The sequence below is a fragment of the Pinus tabuliformis genome, chromosome 2_1 (assembly GCF_031772625.1).
Source record: "Pinus tabuliformis cultivar Carrire ecotype Pingquan chromosome 2_1, CPIR1, whole genome shotgun sequence".
In the NCBI taxonomy this organism is placed as follows: domain Eukaryota; kingdom Viridiplantae; phylum Streptophyta; class Pinopsida; order Pinales; family Pinaceae; genus Pinus; species Pinus tabuliformis.
The window spans coordinates 495,567,823-495,586,552 of record NC_142299.1 but is presented as its reverse complement, the minus strand read 5'-3'; positions in this window follow the sequence as shown (position 1 = coordinate 495,586,552).

Below are 18,730 nucleotides of genomic sequence, written 5' to 3'. Positions count from 1 at the left end.
TGGGCGAGATTGGCCAAGTGGCACAGTCATCCTGCAAGGTGTCAACTGCCCAGGAAGCTTCCAAACTGACACTTGGTTCATCAGATTCGCCTTGTGATGAGTAAGAGGTACTTGATCACCATGTGTAACCAAGGATCTCCAAGTGGACTCAAGAACTGAAGATTAACTGAAGAGGGAGAGGACACTAGTCAGCTATATGCCAGCCTCCAGCTGACTCATCCTCTCTTCTTCTCTCCTATATATAGAGCTCTTCTATGAGGTCTAAAAGAGGCTGGAATTTTGTATTAAGCAAGGAGGTGCTGTTGGATTACAGTTAGAGCTATTGGGTGATTGTTTTACTAGAGGTGAAGAGGAGAGTTCTTGCTACTGGGGAGGTGCTGCTGGATTGGAGCCATCATTGGTTGTAACCTTCTCAGAACCCTGTTACTTTCTATCAATAAAGTTTTGCATGTTCTCCTATATACTTGTATTACATAGATGTTTTGTGTTTACATGTATATTTGATGCACCCTAATCCATGTTTCAATTATGAGTACATGTATCTTGTAGTTTGCTCTCTTGTTTTGTGCAGGATCTGTGTGTAGCTGGACCGGCTGAGAGAGCAAGAAGCTGGGAACGAGATACAAAGAGAGAAGGACAAGGATCGACTAAGCGAAAGACACCAGGTTGGTTGACCTTCTTTTCATTCTCTCTGTATTTTCATAAAGTGGAACATCAAAACTTTACTTTCAGTTGTTGCTAAAGACTGTCACCTTTAGAGTAGGGATAGGGTCATCCGCATCGGATACTTTTCCCCACAACAAACTGGCGACTCCGCTGGGGAGCCTAGTATCTTGTTGGTGTTTGTAGTATTTTGCTATTCATTTCTTGAAGAAAAGAGTACCAAATCGAAAAGCTTTTGACTATATCAAAAGCGAAGTAGAGGGACTGCTACTCTTGCTCATTTGCTGAGCAAATTCAAGATTTGAAGAGCTTATCTACAAAAGACTCTTTACTCTTTGTGATAGATCTTCATCCTCTTGATCATCCCTTAGCCCGTACTTGACCTATAGCTTTTTATTTCAGCAAAAACAGTGCATTTTTGAGCTTTTTATGACCCGGAATTCTTTATAGACGAAACTCTCGTGAGTCAGTGCAGGCTGTACACAGGCAGCCTGCATTACAGCGCAGGTGCTCCCTTCGGGAACTGCGCTGAGAGTAGAATTGGCAGACTAGAACCTGCGCTGGTCCAGTTAGCCCTTGTCTTGCTCAGTCTTCCTATTGTGTCTTGGCCCTGTTTGCACTTGTTTTTGGCTGATTGCTTGCTGGTTATTGTACTTGCTGTAAGCCACTTCTCCTTGACATTATTCCGCCTCAGTTGTGTGATGAAACTGTGAATGTTCTTTCAGTATTTCTTGTTTCAGTTACAGTTTCCCATTGTGAAAAGCGAACCAGTATAGCTGTGGCCTCTTAGATCCTGAACTGTAAAAGTGTCTTTGTGATCTTATGAGCTAGTTTTATTACTGTTCATGGCTGTTTGAGTTTGTTTGTTTTTCACTTTATGGTTTGAATTCATATATTTTTAGTGTTGAAACAAGTACCTGTAAAGCGTCTTTTCATTTTAGAAAAAACTGGTTTGTTTACGCTGCAAATTGAATTCAAAAATCATACAACAGTTTTCCTTTTTGTCTACATCAACATTAAAGGAAAAGAAAAGAAATACATACATCTTGCATTTGCATTTTGATAAGTTTGGGTGTCTGATCTAGGAGAAAGTGCATTAGTTTGTGCTTGGTGCTCTGTGTGGAAAGATATTGTTTCTCTCTCCCCTCAGTAGTTAGGATTTTCAAAGCTAAAAAGATTGTGAAAGCTTGCTTATCATTTTAGCTGCATTTAGGAATTTGTACCAATACATCTCGTGGTGATCCTGAAAGACAAACTGATAAACAAGATCAAATTAAAATATATTGAATGAATCTAAAAACGCATTGTAACATAACGCTCACAATAGAGGTCTAGGTAGAGACGTGTTCCGGCGTCGTTAAACGTAGTGACTGTCGATCTCTACGAAGGTGGGTGATTCCTCCTGAGGGACGATAGCACTAATACGGATTTGAGCTCCCGCGTACCGTCGCGTATATTGGGAGACCCCTATAGGCAATTATCCTTTATCCTTAGGAAGCCGTGTCGACCGCCCTACTGATCGCGATGCAGTGAACACAGCATTCACGAAGATCGACCACCCGTACCGTAAAACGTATTCTGTGGTTTCGCGAAAGGTTTGGCACACCCTCTGCCTAGATCTCCAGAGCAGTTTCTTTTGGCCCTTTTCAAACTCTATAACTGAAAAGGTCCAACCGAGCATTTGTCACTTCGGGCTCGTTAATACATCGAAGGCGACTAGAGTCATCTTTAGCTTTTTCTCGACTCTTAAAACATGAAAAAGCAAAGTTGTGTCTAAAAGCGTCTAATAAGATTCATTCAATACGGAAACATAATTCCCATTTTTGTATTTTAGTTGATCAAGTAATCCGCAACCGTGGAGGAAAGTCAATTAAAACCCCGTCGTTCAGGGAGGCTTGCGAGCCAACCACCTTTGTCTCCGGAACCGAGAGTAGTACGGGCAAAGCGATCTCGCTGGACCAGGTCAAAATCTCCTTTTAAAGTTAGAACGGAAGTTCCAACAACATCTGAGATTCTGGTCACTCCCAATATTTCTGGAATCCCTGCCTCTGTTGAAGAAGTTCAACAGCAACAGAAGGACAGTTGTACTGATCCTAGTCTGAAAACAAGTACTTGCATAACTGAACCAGTTCCATCTGAAACCGGTCCACAGAGTCTTGTTGTTCAAACAACTGTCGCTGTCGAAGCAACCCCTTCTTCGGCACCAGAAATCTTTTACGGACCTGACGGTCTGCCTCTTCCTCCTGGTCTGATTGCAATAGAGGAAATCGTAGAGGACCAGCAAGCGAATACTCCAATTCATTTTGGAGTAGGTACCACTCTTTTTCCTTCTGCATCAGAAGTTTGTCTATCGCCACAAGAAGTTCCTGAAGAATCGTTAGGAAATTTATTGGATAGACTTAAAATGTCTGAACAACCGTCGACATCTAGGACTGTGCCAAACGACACAGCGACAGCAGAAGCTCCTGCTGCCGTTCCAACGATGTTTGCCGGCATACCAGCCGTCCCGACTAGCTCTCATCAGCTAGAAGGAGTCCACCCAGGGACTATTATGACAACTTGGTCTGTTCCAGTTTGTTCTTTCGGTATAATACCCGGTAATTCTTATGTTGAAACTAGACAAATTGATCCCTTTGGGAATCATTTTGGGCCATCCAGTCCTCAAAGGCCATCTATGCCCTTGAGCTCCGGATTGTTACCGTATGGGGGGCAATATGCCCTTTCACTTCCTCTTCCGGGAGGATACCCATACGGCAGTTTTCAACCACATTCAGGTTTGACTGAAGTAACGACGAGTGGTTGGGTACCTATGTTACCCCAACAACCGAGAGTTGTATATTCTATGCAACAATCTGTACCTATGTCTAGTATCCCGACGACGCCAGCAATTGTAACCGTGTCGCAAGTTCAATCGATGCCTGTTGTATGTCAACCCCAAGTTGTAATGCAACAGCCTATTGACCCTGCAACACAACCACAATTGCCAACTGCCAGGACGACACAGATACAAACGGGGACCATAACCCCGCATCTTGGTCCGTCGGTTAGTGTCGCACAGCAAAACATGGCTTCACAACCATGGATGGTGCAATACCAACAACCTCAGTTTCAACAGGTGTACCAAGGATCTGAGCAACAGATCTTTGCCAATAGTGGGCAACCCTATATTCAGAACGGGTTAAATCAACCACTTTACAGTGGCCAAGCCCACCAGCCATATCAGTCATATCAACATCAGTTGCATTATGCTGGTGTGCAAAGGCCTACTGCTCAGGCGATTCCATCGTATCCTGGGTACGCCTCGCCAAACCTGAATCAGCAGTTGCCATTTGTGGCGACCTTAGAATTACCAGATTTACATCGATTAACGAACGATCCAATCGCCTATGCCCATTGGTGGCCAGCGATTCCTCACAAACTTCCTTCGGACATTCCTAAATTCAATGGAAATCCGGGCGAAGACCCGTCGAATCATGTGATGACATTCCATCTGTGGTGTTCGTCGAATACCTTGAATGATGATTCGATAAGGCTTCGTCTTTTCCAGAGGACATTGACTGGTCCGGCGGCCAAATGGTATATTGAATTACCTAGAGCCTCTTTCGACAATTTTAGTTCCCTAGCCACGACTTTCTTAACACACTTTCAGTTACCTATAAGGTACGAAACTGGAACAGAGATTTTGACCAATTTCAAGCAGACAACTGCCACACATATATCTGATCATATACATGAGTGGCGTCGTCGACGAAGAATGGTAAAAACCTATGTTCCAGATCAGCTATTAGCTGAGTGGTTTATAAAGTCGCTTCTGCCGGCAATTACAGAAGATGTGGCCAAGGGAGGCGTCGTAACAGAGGAGCAAGTTATTGCTCGTGCTCAATATTTGGACTTAGTGTATACTCAGTCGGGCACGCTCTATGATAAGATACCTGATGCCCCCAGACCGGAATTTTCAATCCCTCCTCCTCCCGGATCGAATAGTGACTCTCATGCCGGTGACGGTGTGATTGGAACTGCAAACGCTAAGTCGACAAGGGATTCGAATAAGAAAGCCCGTAAGACTTCGAATCAAAAAGCAAATCAAGAGATTCTTGCTTCGGAGGTAAATGTTGTATCTACGGATAAAGACAAAAACTCCAATCAACCAGGAAGCAAGAAGAAACAAAACAAAGGGAAGAAGAAGAAACAAGGTGGGTCATCCCCTCAAAAAACTTCTTCAAACCCTCCTGGACAAAGGAAACAATTTTATCCATGTCAAATATGTGATGAAAATCATTCAACAAAGAACTGTCCGTTCAAAGCTGAGTTAAAGAGGTTCCTAAAAAGTTCCCAAACTTCGGCTGTGTTGACTGATCCGTTTCCCGCCCCAGGTCAAAATATGGTTGATAGTGGAAATGCTTCCCCGTCTCAAGTGCTTATGCTGTCGATTTCTAAGCAAAGTGATGCTTTGATCTCGACTAGGAATAAAGATTATGGGAATCCGCCGGTGTCGAACGACAAAGGGAAAGATCAACCCAGTAGTTCGACAACGACCTCGGCAGAAGTTGTACCCCCCCTCACGCATGAATTAACAATAAAGCCGCCTAAGGGAGTAGTCCACAAGTCGACATTCAACCCTCGCGCCAGAGCGGCGCAACACTATAATATAGTGGAGGATTTGGCCCAATCGCCATCTGCTATGTCGACTCTTGAGGTACTACAAAATTGCCCATCCCAAAGGCAGGCATTGTTATCAGCAATTGGTGGAGTGGATCCTAAAGATTCCAATCTTGTATCCTTTGATCACAAAGGATATGATCCTCAGTTACCAGCACAATTAGCTTTCCTTATTCAAGTGAAAGCACTCAACAAAACTGTTCATAGAACGATTATTGATGAGGGTGCAACTCTTGGATCTCCAACCTTGTCGCGATCTTCGACGACATTGAAAGCATTTGACGGTAGATCGTACACTCCGTACGGTATCCTAAATAACTTTAAGGTTGAACTAGGAGGAAAAACAGTAGAGATTGATGTTGAAGTCATTGATGGCAATCTTGACTATAACATCCTACTGGGAAGACCATGGATATATGCCATGGCAGCTGTAGTGTCGACATATTTTAGGAAGATCGCATTCCCTTTTGAAGGAGGGATTACGATCGTCGACCAACTGAATTTCCTCCCTAATGGTTCACAAGTTACTGGAAGCATTCCCCTGATCCATGGAAGCGACCATTCGATAAAAGATATCGGAGTAGGCTTGCTAAAAGATCCCACAATGATGGGAACTTTCGCGTTGCCACCTCCTTCCCATATAGTGGATATCCCGTTTGTAGCAACATGCAACATGGTATCTTCATCGAAGGTCGCAGAAGACAAAGTCGTCATGGATCATCAAGTGGTATTGCCTCCTAGCCCCATTGAGATATTGTAGCAATCAATGTTTCGGGCATGGGAGGCGAGCCCAAATGAACGCTCGTCAAGCGTTTGGGTAGATAGGTCCGAAGAATATGGTACCCCATTAGATCCATGGTCAAAAGTTCATGGGACTGACGAAGGAATCTTGCAATCAATGATGATTGAAGGGGCACCATGGAATGATCACCACCATCGTTCCCTTCTTCCAGAGTGTGAAGAAGAAACTCATCACGACCTATACCACCCTTCAGTATTTGAATTCCTAACAAATACTGTAAATACGGTGGATTCAGAGAGAAACCTATCCAATATTGAAGAGACTGTAGCCATAAACATCTCGACAAAATCTGATGTTGTTGAGAATATTCATGTCGGCAAAAGTTGTTCCCCTTCAGAACTGGAAATATATAGTGCTCTCTTTCGCGAATTTAGAGATGTCTTTGCATGGTCATATGATGAAATGCCAGGCATTGACTCGAGCATAGTTGAACATGAAATTAAAATGTATCCTGATGTCAAACCAGTAAGACAACGGCTTCGGCAGGTACATCCGAAGAAATCCGCTGCCATTAAGGCGGAAGTTGAAAAACTCCTCCATGCTGGATTCATCTACCCGGTTCCTCTAACCGATTGGGTATCGAATATTGTCCCTGTTATGAAAAAACAAGGGACGATAAGAGTGTGCGTCGACTATAGGGATGTAAACAAAGCTTGTCCAAAGGACAACTACCCTACACCCTTCATCGACCAGATAATTGATGAATGCGCCGGATGTGAAATCTTTTCCTTTATGGATGGATTTTCCGGGTATAATCAAATAAATATCCGCCCACAGGACCAGTCTAAGACTGCATTCATCTGTCCGTGGGGCACATTCGCTTATCGAAAATTACCCTTTGGTTTAAAGAACGCAGGGGCGACGTTTCAGAGGGCAATGAATTATGCCTTCCATGACATCAAGAACATCGTTCAACCTTACCTCGACGATCTTCCGGCTCATTCGCGGAAGCGGACTGATCATCCGCGGCATTTGAGAGCGATATTTCTACGTTGCCGACATTACAAGATAAGACTCAATCCACACAAATGTGTGTTTTGCGTCGGTTCTGGTCGTTTACTTGGCTTTGTGGTCTCTAAGGATGGGATTCGTCTCGACCCCTGTAAGGTTCAGGCAATCATTAATTTGCCTCCACCTTCAAATTTGCTTCAGATTCAGAAACTCCAAGGGAAAGCAAACTTTCTGAGGAGGTTCATTCCAAATTACGCAGAACTTGCCAAAGGTTATACTCGTCTTTTGAAAAAGGATGTACCCTTTGTCTGGGACCAGGTTGCGCAAGCTTCCTTTGACGCTCTGAAAGATTGTCTAGTAAGAGCATCATTAATGTACGCCCCGGACTATCAAAGAGATTTTAACCTGTATCTAGCTGCAGCAGATACGACCATTGCGATGGTCTTAGTGCAAGAGGTCGATGGAATTGAACATCCTATTTATTATTTAAGTAAAAACTTAAATGATACAGAAAGTAAATATTCCTATGTTGAAAAACTAGCGCTTGCTGTTGTTCAAGCGATTCAAAGATTTCGACATTATGTCCTCTTTAGGAAAACTACCGTTTTGTCAGATTGCAATCCCATGACATATATACTGTCGCGACAGTTGCTTGGGGGCAAATATTCAAAATGGATAGCCATCCTTCAAGAGTTTGATTTAGATTTTGTAAAATCCAAATCGAAGAAAGCTCTAGTTTTCGCGGAATTATTGTGCGATCTCCCATCGTTGTCCAACGATGAAACATCAGAAGAGTCAATCGTGGATGAAAATTTGTTTCTGATATCAGTAAGCGATGAGTGGTATGGAGATATCATTGTTTATCTCCAAACCCAAAAATTTAGGCCTAATACCTCACACTCGGAACGGAAACGTATACGATACCAATCAAAAGATTACATGATCGTCGGTGATACACTTTACCGTCGTGGCGTCGATACGGTTCTGAGGAGGTGCCTTACCCATGAGGAGGCTGAAAAAGCCCTGAATGATTGTCATTCAGGCGCGTGCGGGGGGCATCAATCTGGATATGCAACAGCACAAAGAATCTTACGAGCAGGATATTTTTGGCCAACTATGTTTAAAGATTGCATAATAGCTGTCAGAAGTTGCCATGCATGTCAGATCTTTGATAGCAAAACCAGAAGACCACCCGCACCCTTACAGCCGATAGTTGCTGTTGGGCCCTTCGCCAAGTGGGGCATCGATTTCATGCAATGTAACCCCACCTCGACCGGGGGGCATGGGTATATTATAGTCGCTGTTGACTATTTTACCAAATGGGCCGAGGCGATGCCTACATTGGATAACACTGGTGAAACAGCTGCCCTTTTCTTTTTCAATCATGTAGTCGCCAGGTTCGGCGTTCCGCAAGCTATAGTGACAGATCATGGATCGCATTTTCGCAATCACATGATGGTTGAGTTAGCTGCCAAACTAGGGCTATCGCACGATAGCTCTACCCCGTATTATCCACAAGCCAACGGACAAGTTGAGGCAATCAACAAGGTCCTGAAGCGTATGTTGCAAAGGATGATCGGGGTTCACAAGAGAAGATGGCATCTAATCCTGTACTCAGCATTATGGGCTTACCGAACCTCGGTAAAGAACGCCACGGGGTTCACACCATTCCAATTGGTGTATGGCCTAGAGGCGGTATTACCGATCCAGTGTGAAATTTCGTCTCTTAAACTCGCAATTGACCTCCTCCCCGGAACCTCAGAAGAAGAGGCTCGTTTCCTGGAATTGATCCAGTTGGATGAAAACCGTCGTGATGCCGCTTTGGCAAACGAGGCTCATAAGAAACGAGTCAAAGCACAGTTTGACAAGAATGTCAAACCGCGCAACTTCTCTGAGGGTGACTTGGTTTTGCTTTACGACCAAGAATCCGATAAATTAGGAGCAGGAAAATTTCAGTCCTTATGGATGGGTCCCTATATTGTTAAAAGGGTGTTAGCAAAAGGAGCCTACGAGTTAATGGATTATGACGGAATACCACTGGCGCAACCCCGTAACGGGTTGTACCTCAAGCGTTACTATGCCTAAATAGTAACCTGAGTGCTTTTGTTGTATTTTGTTTTCGCTAAAATGTTTGTTTCGGTAGTAATCCACCCTTCTCGTTTGTTGCAGATGTCGAGTTATTCTGATACATATGTGGGATATGCCGACGGAGCAAGTCGTAGTACGCGGAATTTGTCCTCCGCTGCCTGGGCCATTTTTAATCCAAGCGGCGAGTTAGTGAGTTTCAGAGGTGTGTGTATTGGACGGTCAACAAACAATATCGCTGAGTATAATGCGTTGATCGAACTCCTCTCTGATACCATCGCTCATGGTATACGCCGACTAATTGTTAGGCTAGACTCACAACTTGTGATACTACAACTCACTGGTATATATTCAGTCCGCAATCCAGCTATTTATCGTATGTTTCTAAGAGTTAAGATTTTGGAAAGAGAGTTTGATTCAATTCAATACCAGCATATTTCCAGAAACTTGAACACATTAACAGATTCATTGGCAAACTATGTATTAGATAGACATTTACAACATATATAAAAAGAGATGCATCGGTGCTATGCAAGTGGATCACCAATAAACTGAAATAAACTCCGAAAATCAAAATATATAAAGTTGTTTATAGTTTGTACATAATGTGCTGTAATCAAAGCAAAATTGGTCATATGACCTAGAACTCAAAAAGATGCTAGGGGGCACCCTAGCCTAGTGGTGCTCATGAAAGTACGTCACGGTCTGTGCGATCATGCGCAAGAGACGAGTCCATCGTCTAGGCACACCGATGGTGTGTCGCTGCAACTGTAAAGGTAACTCGTCAATCTGTACATCCGGAAGGCCACGAGTAAGGCTCTCAACCTGCTCCTGCACAGCTGCAAGTATCTCTGTATCACCAAGGTCGCGAATAACAACTCTCCTAGCAGGCTCTGCTGCTGGGGCAGCAACTGGCGATCGTGGACGAGCTACTGGACGAACAGGACCAACATCTGCATGCACCCAAGAGTTTGATCAGTTTTGAACAGTAAACATCATGAATAAAAACAATAAACAGTGATATGGTCAGAGATTTTACCAATAGCGCCCCATTGCTCGCCATCCGGAAGCACCAAGTCCGGATCACCTCGGTAGTCCATACCCACATATGGATACTCAGAAAATGCCATCTCCTGACGCTCGAACCACCTAAAGAAGGACTCAGTGAATGTAATATGAGGTTGACCAGCATGCCGGGACATATGGTCAACCCACCTCTGCATGCGTGGCTCGGTCGGAGAAGGCACATCAAGCAAGATGTACTGAGGTTGCATCAATGGGATTTTCTCCAAGACAAAGGCAGTGAGAATAGAACCAAATCCAAAGTTCTTCAGCCCCCCGTCCTTTACCTTGGTCAATTGACTTTTCATCTGGATAAGTACTGCATCACACCAGCTAAACACTTTCGGTTGGAGACACTCCAAGGCGTGCTGCATATAAGACCTGTTGGCAACATGTAAAGCTGCGCTACCGGCCATCCTACCAATAGTAAACAGAATGGACCTGAGAGACCTGTCAGTGATGTCACGGATATTGATCTTGCCGTCTTTGCTCGGCTGTGAACCTTCCCGGCAATACTGACGGATATAGTCTCTGGTGGAAGTAGTCCCTCGAGCCGTACCTGACAAAGAAATGGGAGCACCCCGCCTTGACAACCCAGTCAAGAAGTACATGTCCTCTATGGTCAAGGGGAAGGACTTCCCCCTAATCTGGAATACTTGGTTAACAGGATCCCAAGCATCAAGCATATACTACAGTAAAGAAATCTGTGCTCTCATGCTAGAGATACGGAAGAACTTCAGCAGGCCACAGTTCCGAAGCGCGTTCACCGTGACTGGGTCATGGAGTGCAACCATGTCCTCTGCTTCGTGTTCTCGTTCTCGCCATGTAAGGGACATTTTGTTCAAATTTCCCTGCAATCAAACAAGAGAAAGAGTAAGTTCCTGATTTTGATGAAAATCTGGCGAAAAATCATCAAAAAACTCATGCAAAATCAGCCTTTTTTGGCCCAGCGCAGGCAGAGAGTCTTCCCCCTGCTCTGGAACTCAGTCTGCCTTAAGGCTGCCTGAAATACAGCGCAGATTTCGAAAGGGGAACCTGCGCTGATGCCAGGGCGCCCTAATGAAACCCCTGGGGCCCAGAAACTCTGAAAAACATGCATGAAACTGAAAAAGGAAACCATGAAAGTGAAGGGCTAAGGTTTAGCTCCTACCTGGTCCAAACGGCGCCGAAAATCGTCCACAGAATCTCCCGAAATCAGCTGGTGAAAATCAAGGAAGAAGAGGCACCTCCAGAGCTCCAACAAGCAAAATGCAAATGAAATGGTAAATGAGAGGTAAAAACCCCTTTTATGACTTTTTACACAGTTTAAAGTTAAATATTAGGGTAATAATCTCGTTTTCATGCAAATATTGTCCATTTCTAACAAAATTTGTTGCAGCAATTGAAGATGAAGTACCACATTTGAAAAGAGAAAAGCTAGTAAAAGTACAAAATGCAATTTGACCATGAATCGAGCAGTTTTAACACGGAATTTATGCTCGTTAAAAAATAGAAAAGTGTGAGCAGAGTTTTTCCGCCAAAGTTCAAGCTCATTAAAAAATGAACCTATCTCGGTAAATAACCATTGCGATCGTAAATTTATAAGCCTTAAAAGCCTTGGTCGTGTTTTCATCCATCACCTCCATTTCATTTGGCCGGTCGTTCACCCCCATATGTGTGTTTACCTATTTTGAGGAACAGCTGCGAAGAGTGATTTCACCTAGCCATCCTTGTGACACTACCGTGATTGGAAAATTCCAATTTGTACCTGGAATCAGTTGCTATCCCTGTTTATCACTCGTTCCTCAAAAGACGAGTCTTCTTTGAGCTCTTTTCACTGACTCGTAAAATATGAAAAGTTTGCCGAGTCTTTGGCCTTCTAGCTCGTTAAACGACCGAAAGCTATCCCTCCTCTAGATTTTAATCTTTTTGGACCTGAGGGATTATTGCACAAAAAGATCGAGCGCTTGTCTTGTTCGGCTCGTAAAAGTACCGAACAGCCATCCCTTCTGTATTGTTTTATACTTTTTCGGACTTAAGGGATTAGATGACGAAAAAGGAATTATGGAGTTGACTTTCTGTACCTTTTCAGACTCTCTAAAAATGAAAAGGACCGAGTTTTCTTTGTCGTTAGACTCGTTAAAATGATTAAATAGCGACAAACTTGTCTTTAGACGAGAACGAGTTTCCCTATCGCTAGGCTCATTAAATCATAGCGATGGGCTTGCCCGAAGGGCAGGTTATAGAACAAGCATATGTTATCCTCCTCAAACTTGACAAAAATAAAGAGGTACTGGTCAGAAATGACTGGGGAAAAATTGGGAGAACATCAAAGTTTAAAGGTAGCAAGTCACTCTTGAACATGACACTTTTCCTCCGTACCATATCGGGTTGGGTTGTTTCATTCACCGGTCTCATCACCATGGTCCTCGCCACACCATCCACATTTGGGGTAATGCTACCGATCCATCGCATCAGTGTCATTATATGTTCAAGAGGGGTCATTCTGAAAGTGTCAACCGTGTCCCATCCACTACCATACATTATCCTTCATCCATTCATGATCGCCACCCTGAATCATATTTCACAGTTTGTTTTCACCTCCACTAAAGTCATTAGCTCCGTTCCGTGTCATTGATGTGGGATTCATTAAGGCCCTCCTTTGACGGATCGCTTCTTGTCGACTTCAGCTCATTATCCAAGAAGTTGATCTAGGAACACCCCCATCAGTACTTTGAAGCTTGCATGCCTCAATGGCAAGTTTCTCACTTCCGGCGACAGGTATACATCAATGACCTTCGACCAGAAGATTTTGCGTGGCGTTCGACGCCAAGTCCTTTATTCACGCCACGTGAATTGTACTGCAGTACCTTGAGGGTCATCGTCATTATTGGTGATTCCTCTCGCGCTTGTTAACGGTTTTCATTATTGACCGGTAATCAAGCGATGTCTTTCCATGTTCGACTTCAGCGCAATTCTCACATGGATCGACTTGTACTTAGAGTGAAGATCGAACGAGTTTGAAGACCCCGGATCTAGTTTCATCCATCCGGGCTGCGATATATATTCAGGAAATATAAAAGCATTTGCCGTGTACATCATTGCAGCAGATGATCATCCTATTCAAAGGATGATAGTTTCAGCAGAAAATTATCAGTCTACCTTCAGACGATCGTCTGTCATATGTACCAAAATGTATTTATAAAAGCTGAGCATGGGAATGCCCGCCTCAGCTAGATCATGAGAATAATGATGAATGAAAAATAATGTATTGTATTGTATTGTATTACAGGGCACTCTCCTCAGCACTGGAACGAACTTCGGATCCTCTAGATAAAGCATTTCACCCGATAAACGGCCTCATACTTTAGGGGGCAACTGTTATAGACATTTTTGTGCCTCGCGTCAAGGAGCATGGAATGTCAATAATTACAGGGATCCTCAGTCCCTAAACATGTTGTTCTTACCCCTAAAAGAACAAGGTCATCAAACAACAGCACTTCCAATCAGTTCTCCACCTGAAAACACTTCAAAACAGGCTTATTTTGGATCATGTCAGCTGCTTAACTGAGCTTCTGCACTGTAATGCAACTGTCCCACTCTGTACCTGCGCTGGAAGTCAAAAGTAATGAAGGCTACCTGCGCTGGGCGAGATTGGCCAAGTGGCACAGTCATCCTGCAAGGTGTCAACTGCCCAGGAAGCTTCCAAACTGACACTTGGTTCATCAGATTCGCCTTGTGATGAGTAAGAGGTACTTGATCACCATGTGTAACCAAGGATCTCCAAGTGGACTCAAGAACTGAAGATTAACTGAAGAGGGAGAGGACACTAGTCAGCTATATGCCAGCCTCCAGCTGACTCATCCTCTCTTCTTCTCTCCTATATATAGAGCTCTTCTATGAGGTCTAAAAGAGGCTGGAATTTTGTATTAAGCAAGGAGGTGCTGTTGGATTACAGTTAGAGCTATTGGGTGATTGTTTTACTAGAGGTGAAGAGGAGAGTTCTTGCTGCTGGGGAGGTGCTGCTGGATTGGAGCCATCATTGGTTGTAACCTTCTCAGAACCCTGTTACTTTCTATCAATAAAGTTTTGCATGTTCTCCTATATACTTGTATTACATAGATGTTTTGTGTTTACATGTATATTTGATGCACCCTAATCCATGTTTCAGTTATGAGTACATGTATCTTGTAGTTTGCTCTCTTGTTTTGTGCAGGATCTGTGTGTAGCTGGACCGGCTGAGAGAGCAAGAAGCTGGGAACGAGATACAAAGAGAGAAGGACAAGGATCGACTAAGCGAAAGACACCAGGTTGGTTGACCTTCTTTTCATTCTCTCTGTATTTTCATAAAGTGGAACATCAAAACTTTACTTTCAGTTGTTGCTAAAGACTGTCACCTTTAGAGTAGGGATAGGGTCATCCGCATCGGATACTTTTCCCCACAACAGCGGGCCATCATGGTGGCGCGGGGTGGGCACCACAGCACCACGTCGCGCCACCCCGGCGGCCCGCCAGCCCCTGGGGCTCGGAATTACCCAGCCACCCCCGGGGAGCAGGCAATTCGCCGAGGTGGTGTGGGGTGGGCGCCGCAGCCCCACCCCGCGCCACCTCGGCAGCCCGCCTGCCCCGAGAATTGCCAAGCCACCCCTAGGGGGCAAGCGGGCATCGGCGGCCCGCCTACCCCGAGAATTGCCCAGCCACCCCTAGGGAGCGAGTGAGCCCCGAGGGTGGCTGGGCAATTCCGAGAATCACCCAACCACTCCCTGGGGGCTGACGATCTGTCGTGGTGGCACGGGGTGGGCACCGCAGCACCACATTGGTAGATTCGTAGACATCAAAGATCCATTAGAAGATGAAATGAGCAAAAGGAAGCAAAAAATATTGTGGAAGAAGACAATGATGAAACTCTAGAGGATGAAGAGTTTGGATTACGCCACATTGTTGATTAAATTTAAGTTAAGGAATTTAGACTTTTGTGATCCATAACATTGTCTAGATAATCTTCGGCAAAATCACATAATCAACCTTTTGTCGACGCGTTTCGAACCAACCGGTGTGGTTCATCGTTAGGACAAGTTGATGCTTGGAAATCAAGCTCATTTTTTTGTAACTATTAATTAGTTATTCTTGTAATGTTTTTACTTTGACATTTTATGAGAAGAATAAGCACTCAATTAAGGTTGTTATGCGTTCAATATTTGTATTATGTGATTTTTGCATTAATTTTTATGTTAATCATTATTTTTTGAAGAAACAGTGATTATTATTTTCTTTTTGACATGAAATTCATAAAAAAAAAACTATTATTTAACCATTTTTAGTTAAAATTTTCCTATAAAAATTGTGATTTTGACATGTCATCTCTAGCAAAAAATTACAAAAAATTATCAAAACATGTAGTTTTTTAGTTATATTTATGTTAAAAATGGTTAATTTTATGTCAATTGTTAAAAAATATTGTTTTTTAGAAACAATTATTTCATGTGGATTGAAAAATTAATTAACACTATATAAATATGTAGAATATCGACAATTCAAAATATCAACCTTTTTCTTTAAATATATAAAACAATAAAAACCTCACTAAAAAAATTAAAATTAAAATAAAAACAAGAAAATATGAAGAAAAAGACCACCTCAAAAATTATTAAATTTACAAAATAATTATTTACATTTCATACATTAGAAAATAAAAATTAAAAAATCCTTTTAAAAAAAGGGCTTGGTGTAGAATTACCAATTTTTTAACTCAGCGTCAAAAGAACTATTATTCTAAAACGCAATGTACATAAAAAAAATTATAGCGCCAAAAACTATGCTCTAAAAAAAACATGTGTGTTTTGCATCACCCCTTTTCCAAATCGGATCACTTTTTTGCTATCTCTACAAAACAGGTAATAGTATGAGTTCCCGTTTCAAAGTTTACATTATTAGATTTTGTAGATCTTTGGCTTGTGTTGATTGTATATGCAGGTTCTAATTATAGAAATGGGGCGTACGATTGGATATTACAAGCTGAGAGGAGAGAAGAGCTTGTGATGGATCCCAAGTAAGTCTCTTTCCATTTTCCAATTTCTCTAAGGGGACTTTATATTCTTTGCTTTATGTTGTTCTAGACTAGTCCACTAGGTCTAGGGAAAATACTTCTGTCCACAGTCTTAAATTCCTCTTAACATATTGGAAACACCAATAGGGATCAATTCATTCTCTTAGTGGTTTCCTTGTCCTTAGTACTTGTTTCACCTCTCAAATAGACCTCCATTGCCTCACTCAGTATGAATTGACCCTAGGAAGACCTTTCATTGAGCTTCATTTTATTTTTTGTGTCAAAACTTGGCTTTAGCTTGATCAACACTCCCCCTGGTCTACTGACAGAGTGTTGCAATTCTCTCTGGCCTTCTCTACACTTGTGTTGCAAAGCATTGGTAGCCTATCTGCGCCTGCACTGACCCTTGTTTCATGCAAAAAATATATATATATAGTTTTTTCTCTGATTAACTTTGTTCTAGTTGGTCCTCCTTCTGTCCCTGAGTGTGTATTGGTCTCTCAAAAGCCTTCATCTTTTTTTATTTTTGTTTTGAATGCCTTTGGTAAGGGTTTTCTTAGATATCACTTTGTTCTTATCAATTAGGTCATTATCAAATTGATTGCTTGATTGTTGATTGCTTGAAGGAATTGGTGTTTCAGTCATCATTCATAATAGTTTATTTTATCAGTGATAAGTGGCTATAGAGGCAAAGAGGCACCAGAGCGACAAGCGAATCACACAAAGGTAGAGGGATAAGAAGAGAATGGAAGAAGTGGAGAAGGAGTTGCATGAGCTGAGGGAGCAAATCTGAAAGGAACAAGAGTTGCACAAAGAGGAGAGGGAAGCGCATCAGCAGCAGATATAGCAGGGGGCGCAACAAGTGCAGACAGACGAAGCAGTGCCTGCACAAGTAGTTGATTCATCTAAACAACTGGCATCAGGTGAAAATGGTGAACCATCACAAGAGTGACACTTTGCTCATGAGATAGAACAAGCACTTCAACAGTTGGATGCAAACATGGAGCAGCAGGAGTTGGAACAGGACACCGACCTCATGCCTCACCACAAAGAGGTCGACTCACCCACTTCAATGCATCCAGATGATGAGAAAGTCTTGAATGACCAAGGAGGCATTGAGATCCTTGGTGGTCAGCCAGAAGGAGAGATGCACAACATCTCATTTGATGAATCTCATCATAGAGTTGTGCAGTCTCACAGAGTACCAACTCCGGAGGATCAAACATCTCCTACGCAAGTTGAAGAATGAGTGATTGTGACTGATGTGCATAGGCATCTAGCTGCCTTGGCTGATGCAACCAAAGTGTATGCTGAAGCCACTAGCTCAAGTGTTCATTTTCTGATAGCTGAGAATGAGTGAATGGCGGGATCTACAAGTGGCGAAGCAACGAGGAGACTTGGTGACAATGTCCGCCCCAGCTAAACTGAAGAAGGAAATACTAGATGAGGTATTGTCCCTTGACATAGGTTATGCGAGCATTGTACTCCAAGTTTGGTACCGTGCACAAGGAAGTTGTCCATCTCAACGGGTGGCAAAAGTGATGTTCTAGAAGAGAAAGCATCTTGAAAAACATACATGCTGTTTTTGATGACATGCAAACATGGAAGTTGAAATACAAGGGAGCCCCACTTCACTTGCCAAAGCTGATGAGGCCAAATGCAGTCGAGCTGAAAGCGCATATCCGAAGTCAGATCCAAAATTATGTGGACCTCCCACAACTCATCACAAGCATTCAGGCTTCCCATGCATGAGTATTCAAGAGCATGGATGTTGTGGTGCGCACACATGTGATCCCATCACTTGGGACTCTCACCCAGGCGAAGAAAAAGAAGCAGGTCTAACTAGAGCTTGACTCGTACTTTGACGAGTTGATGCGCATTGCCACCAACCTAGACTTGCCTATCAGTGCAGACATCATACACAAGTATATTGCTGGTCTGACCACATTGAAGATAATGATTCACGTGATTTTAGACGACTTGGACAAAGGAGCCTAAGCAGTGTACCCAAATGCTATGGAGGCAAGGTTCAGGTTTCAAACAGATGTCACAGTGGAACACACAGACACTATCAAGGACTACAGATCTTGGCATCAATATGTTACTGTTGATCAGCATAAGGATGTCGAGCAATTGGACTTCTATAGCTATCTAATTCAGATTGATGTCTAGTTTGGCTTGCTCAAGCCATTTTGTTCACATGGGTACATGTGCATTGTAATGTTGAGTCATGTCAAGTGTAATTCAAGTGTCAATAGTGGATGTAACTGTCATAGAGTAGGTGAAGAGTCATGAGGGTAGTTGAATGGTCACAAAGGGGAATGTCAAGGGTCACCCCACCCTTTGCTATAAATAGTCCCTCATAACTCATTGTATAGGCCTTTGGTCAACCAAGCTTCTAATAAGGCTCTCTTGGAAAGAGCTTGGACAGTATTGTAATGCGCCTTGGCTTCTCCACTGCACAAAGCTAGTTCATCTCTTTG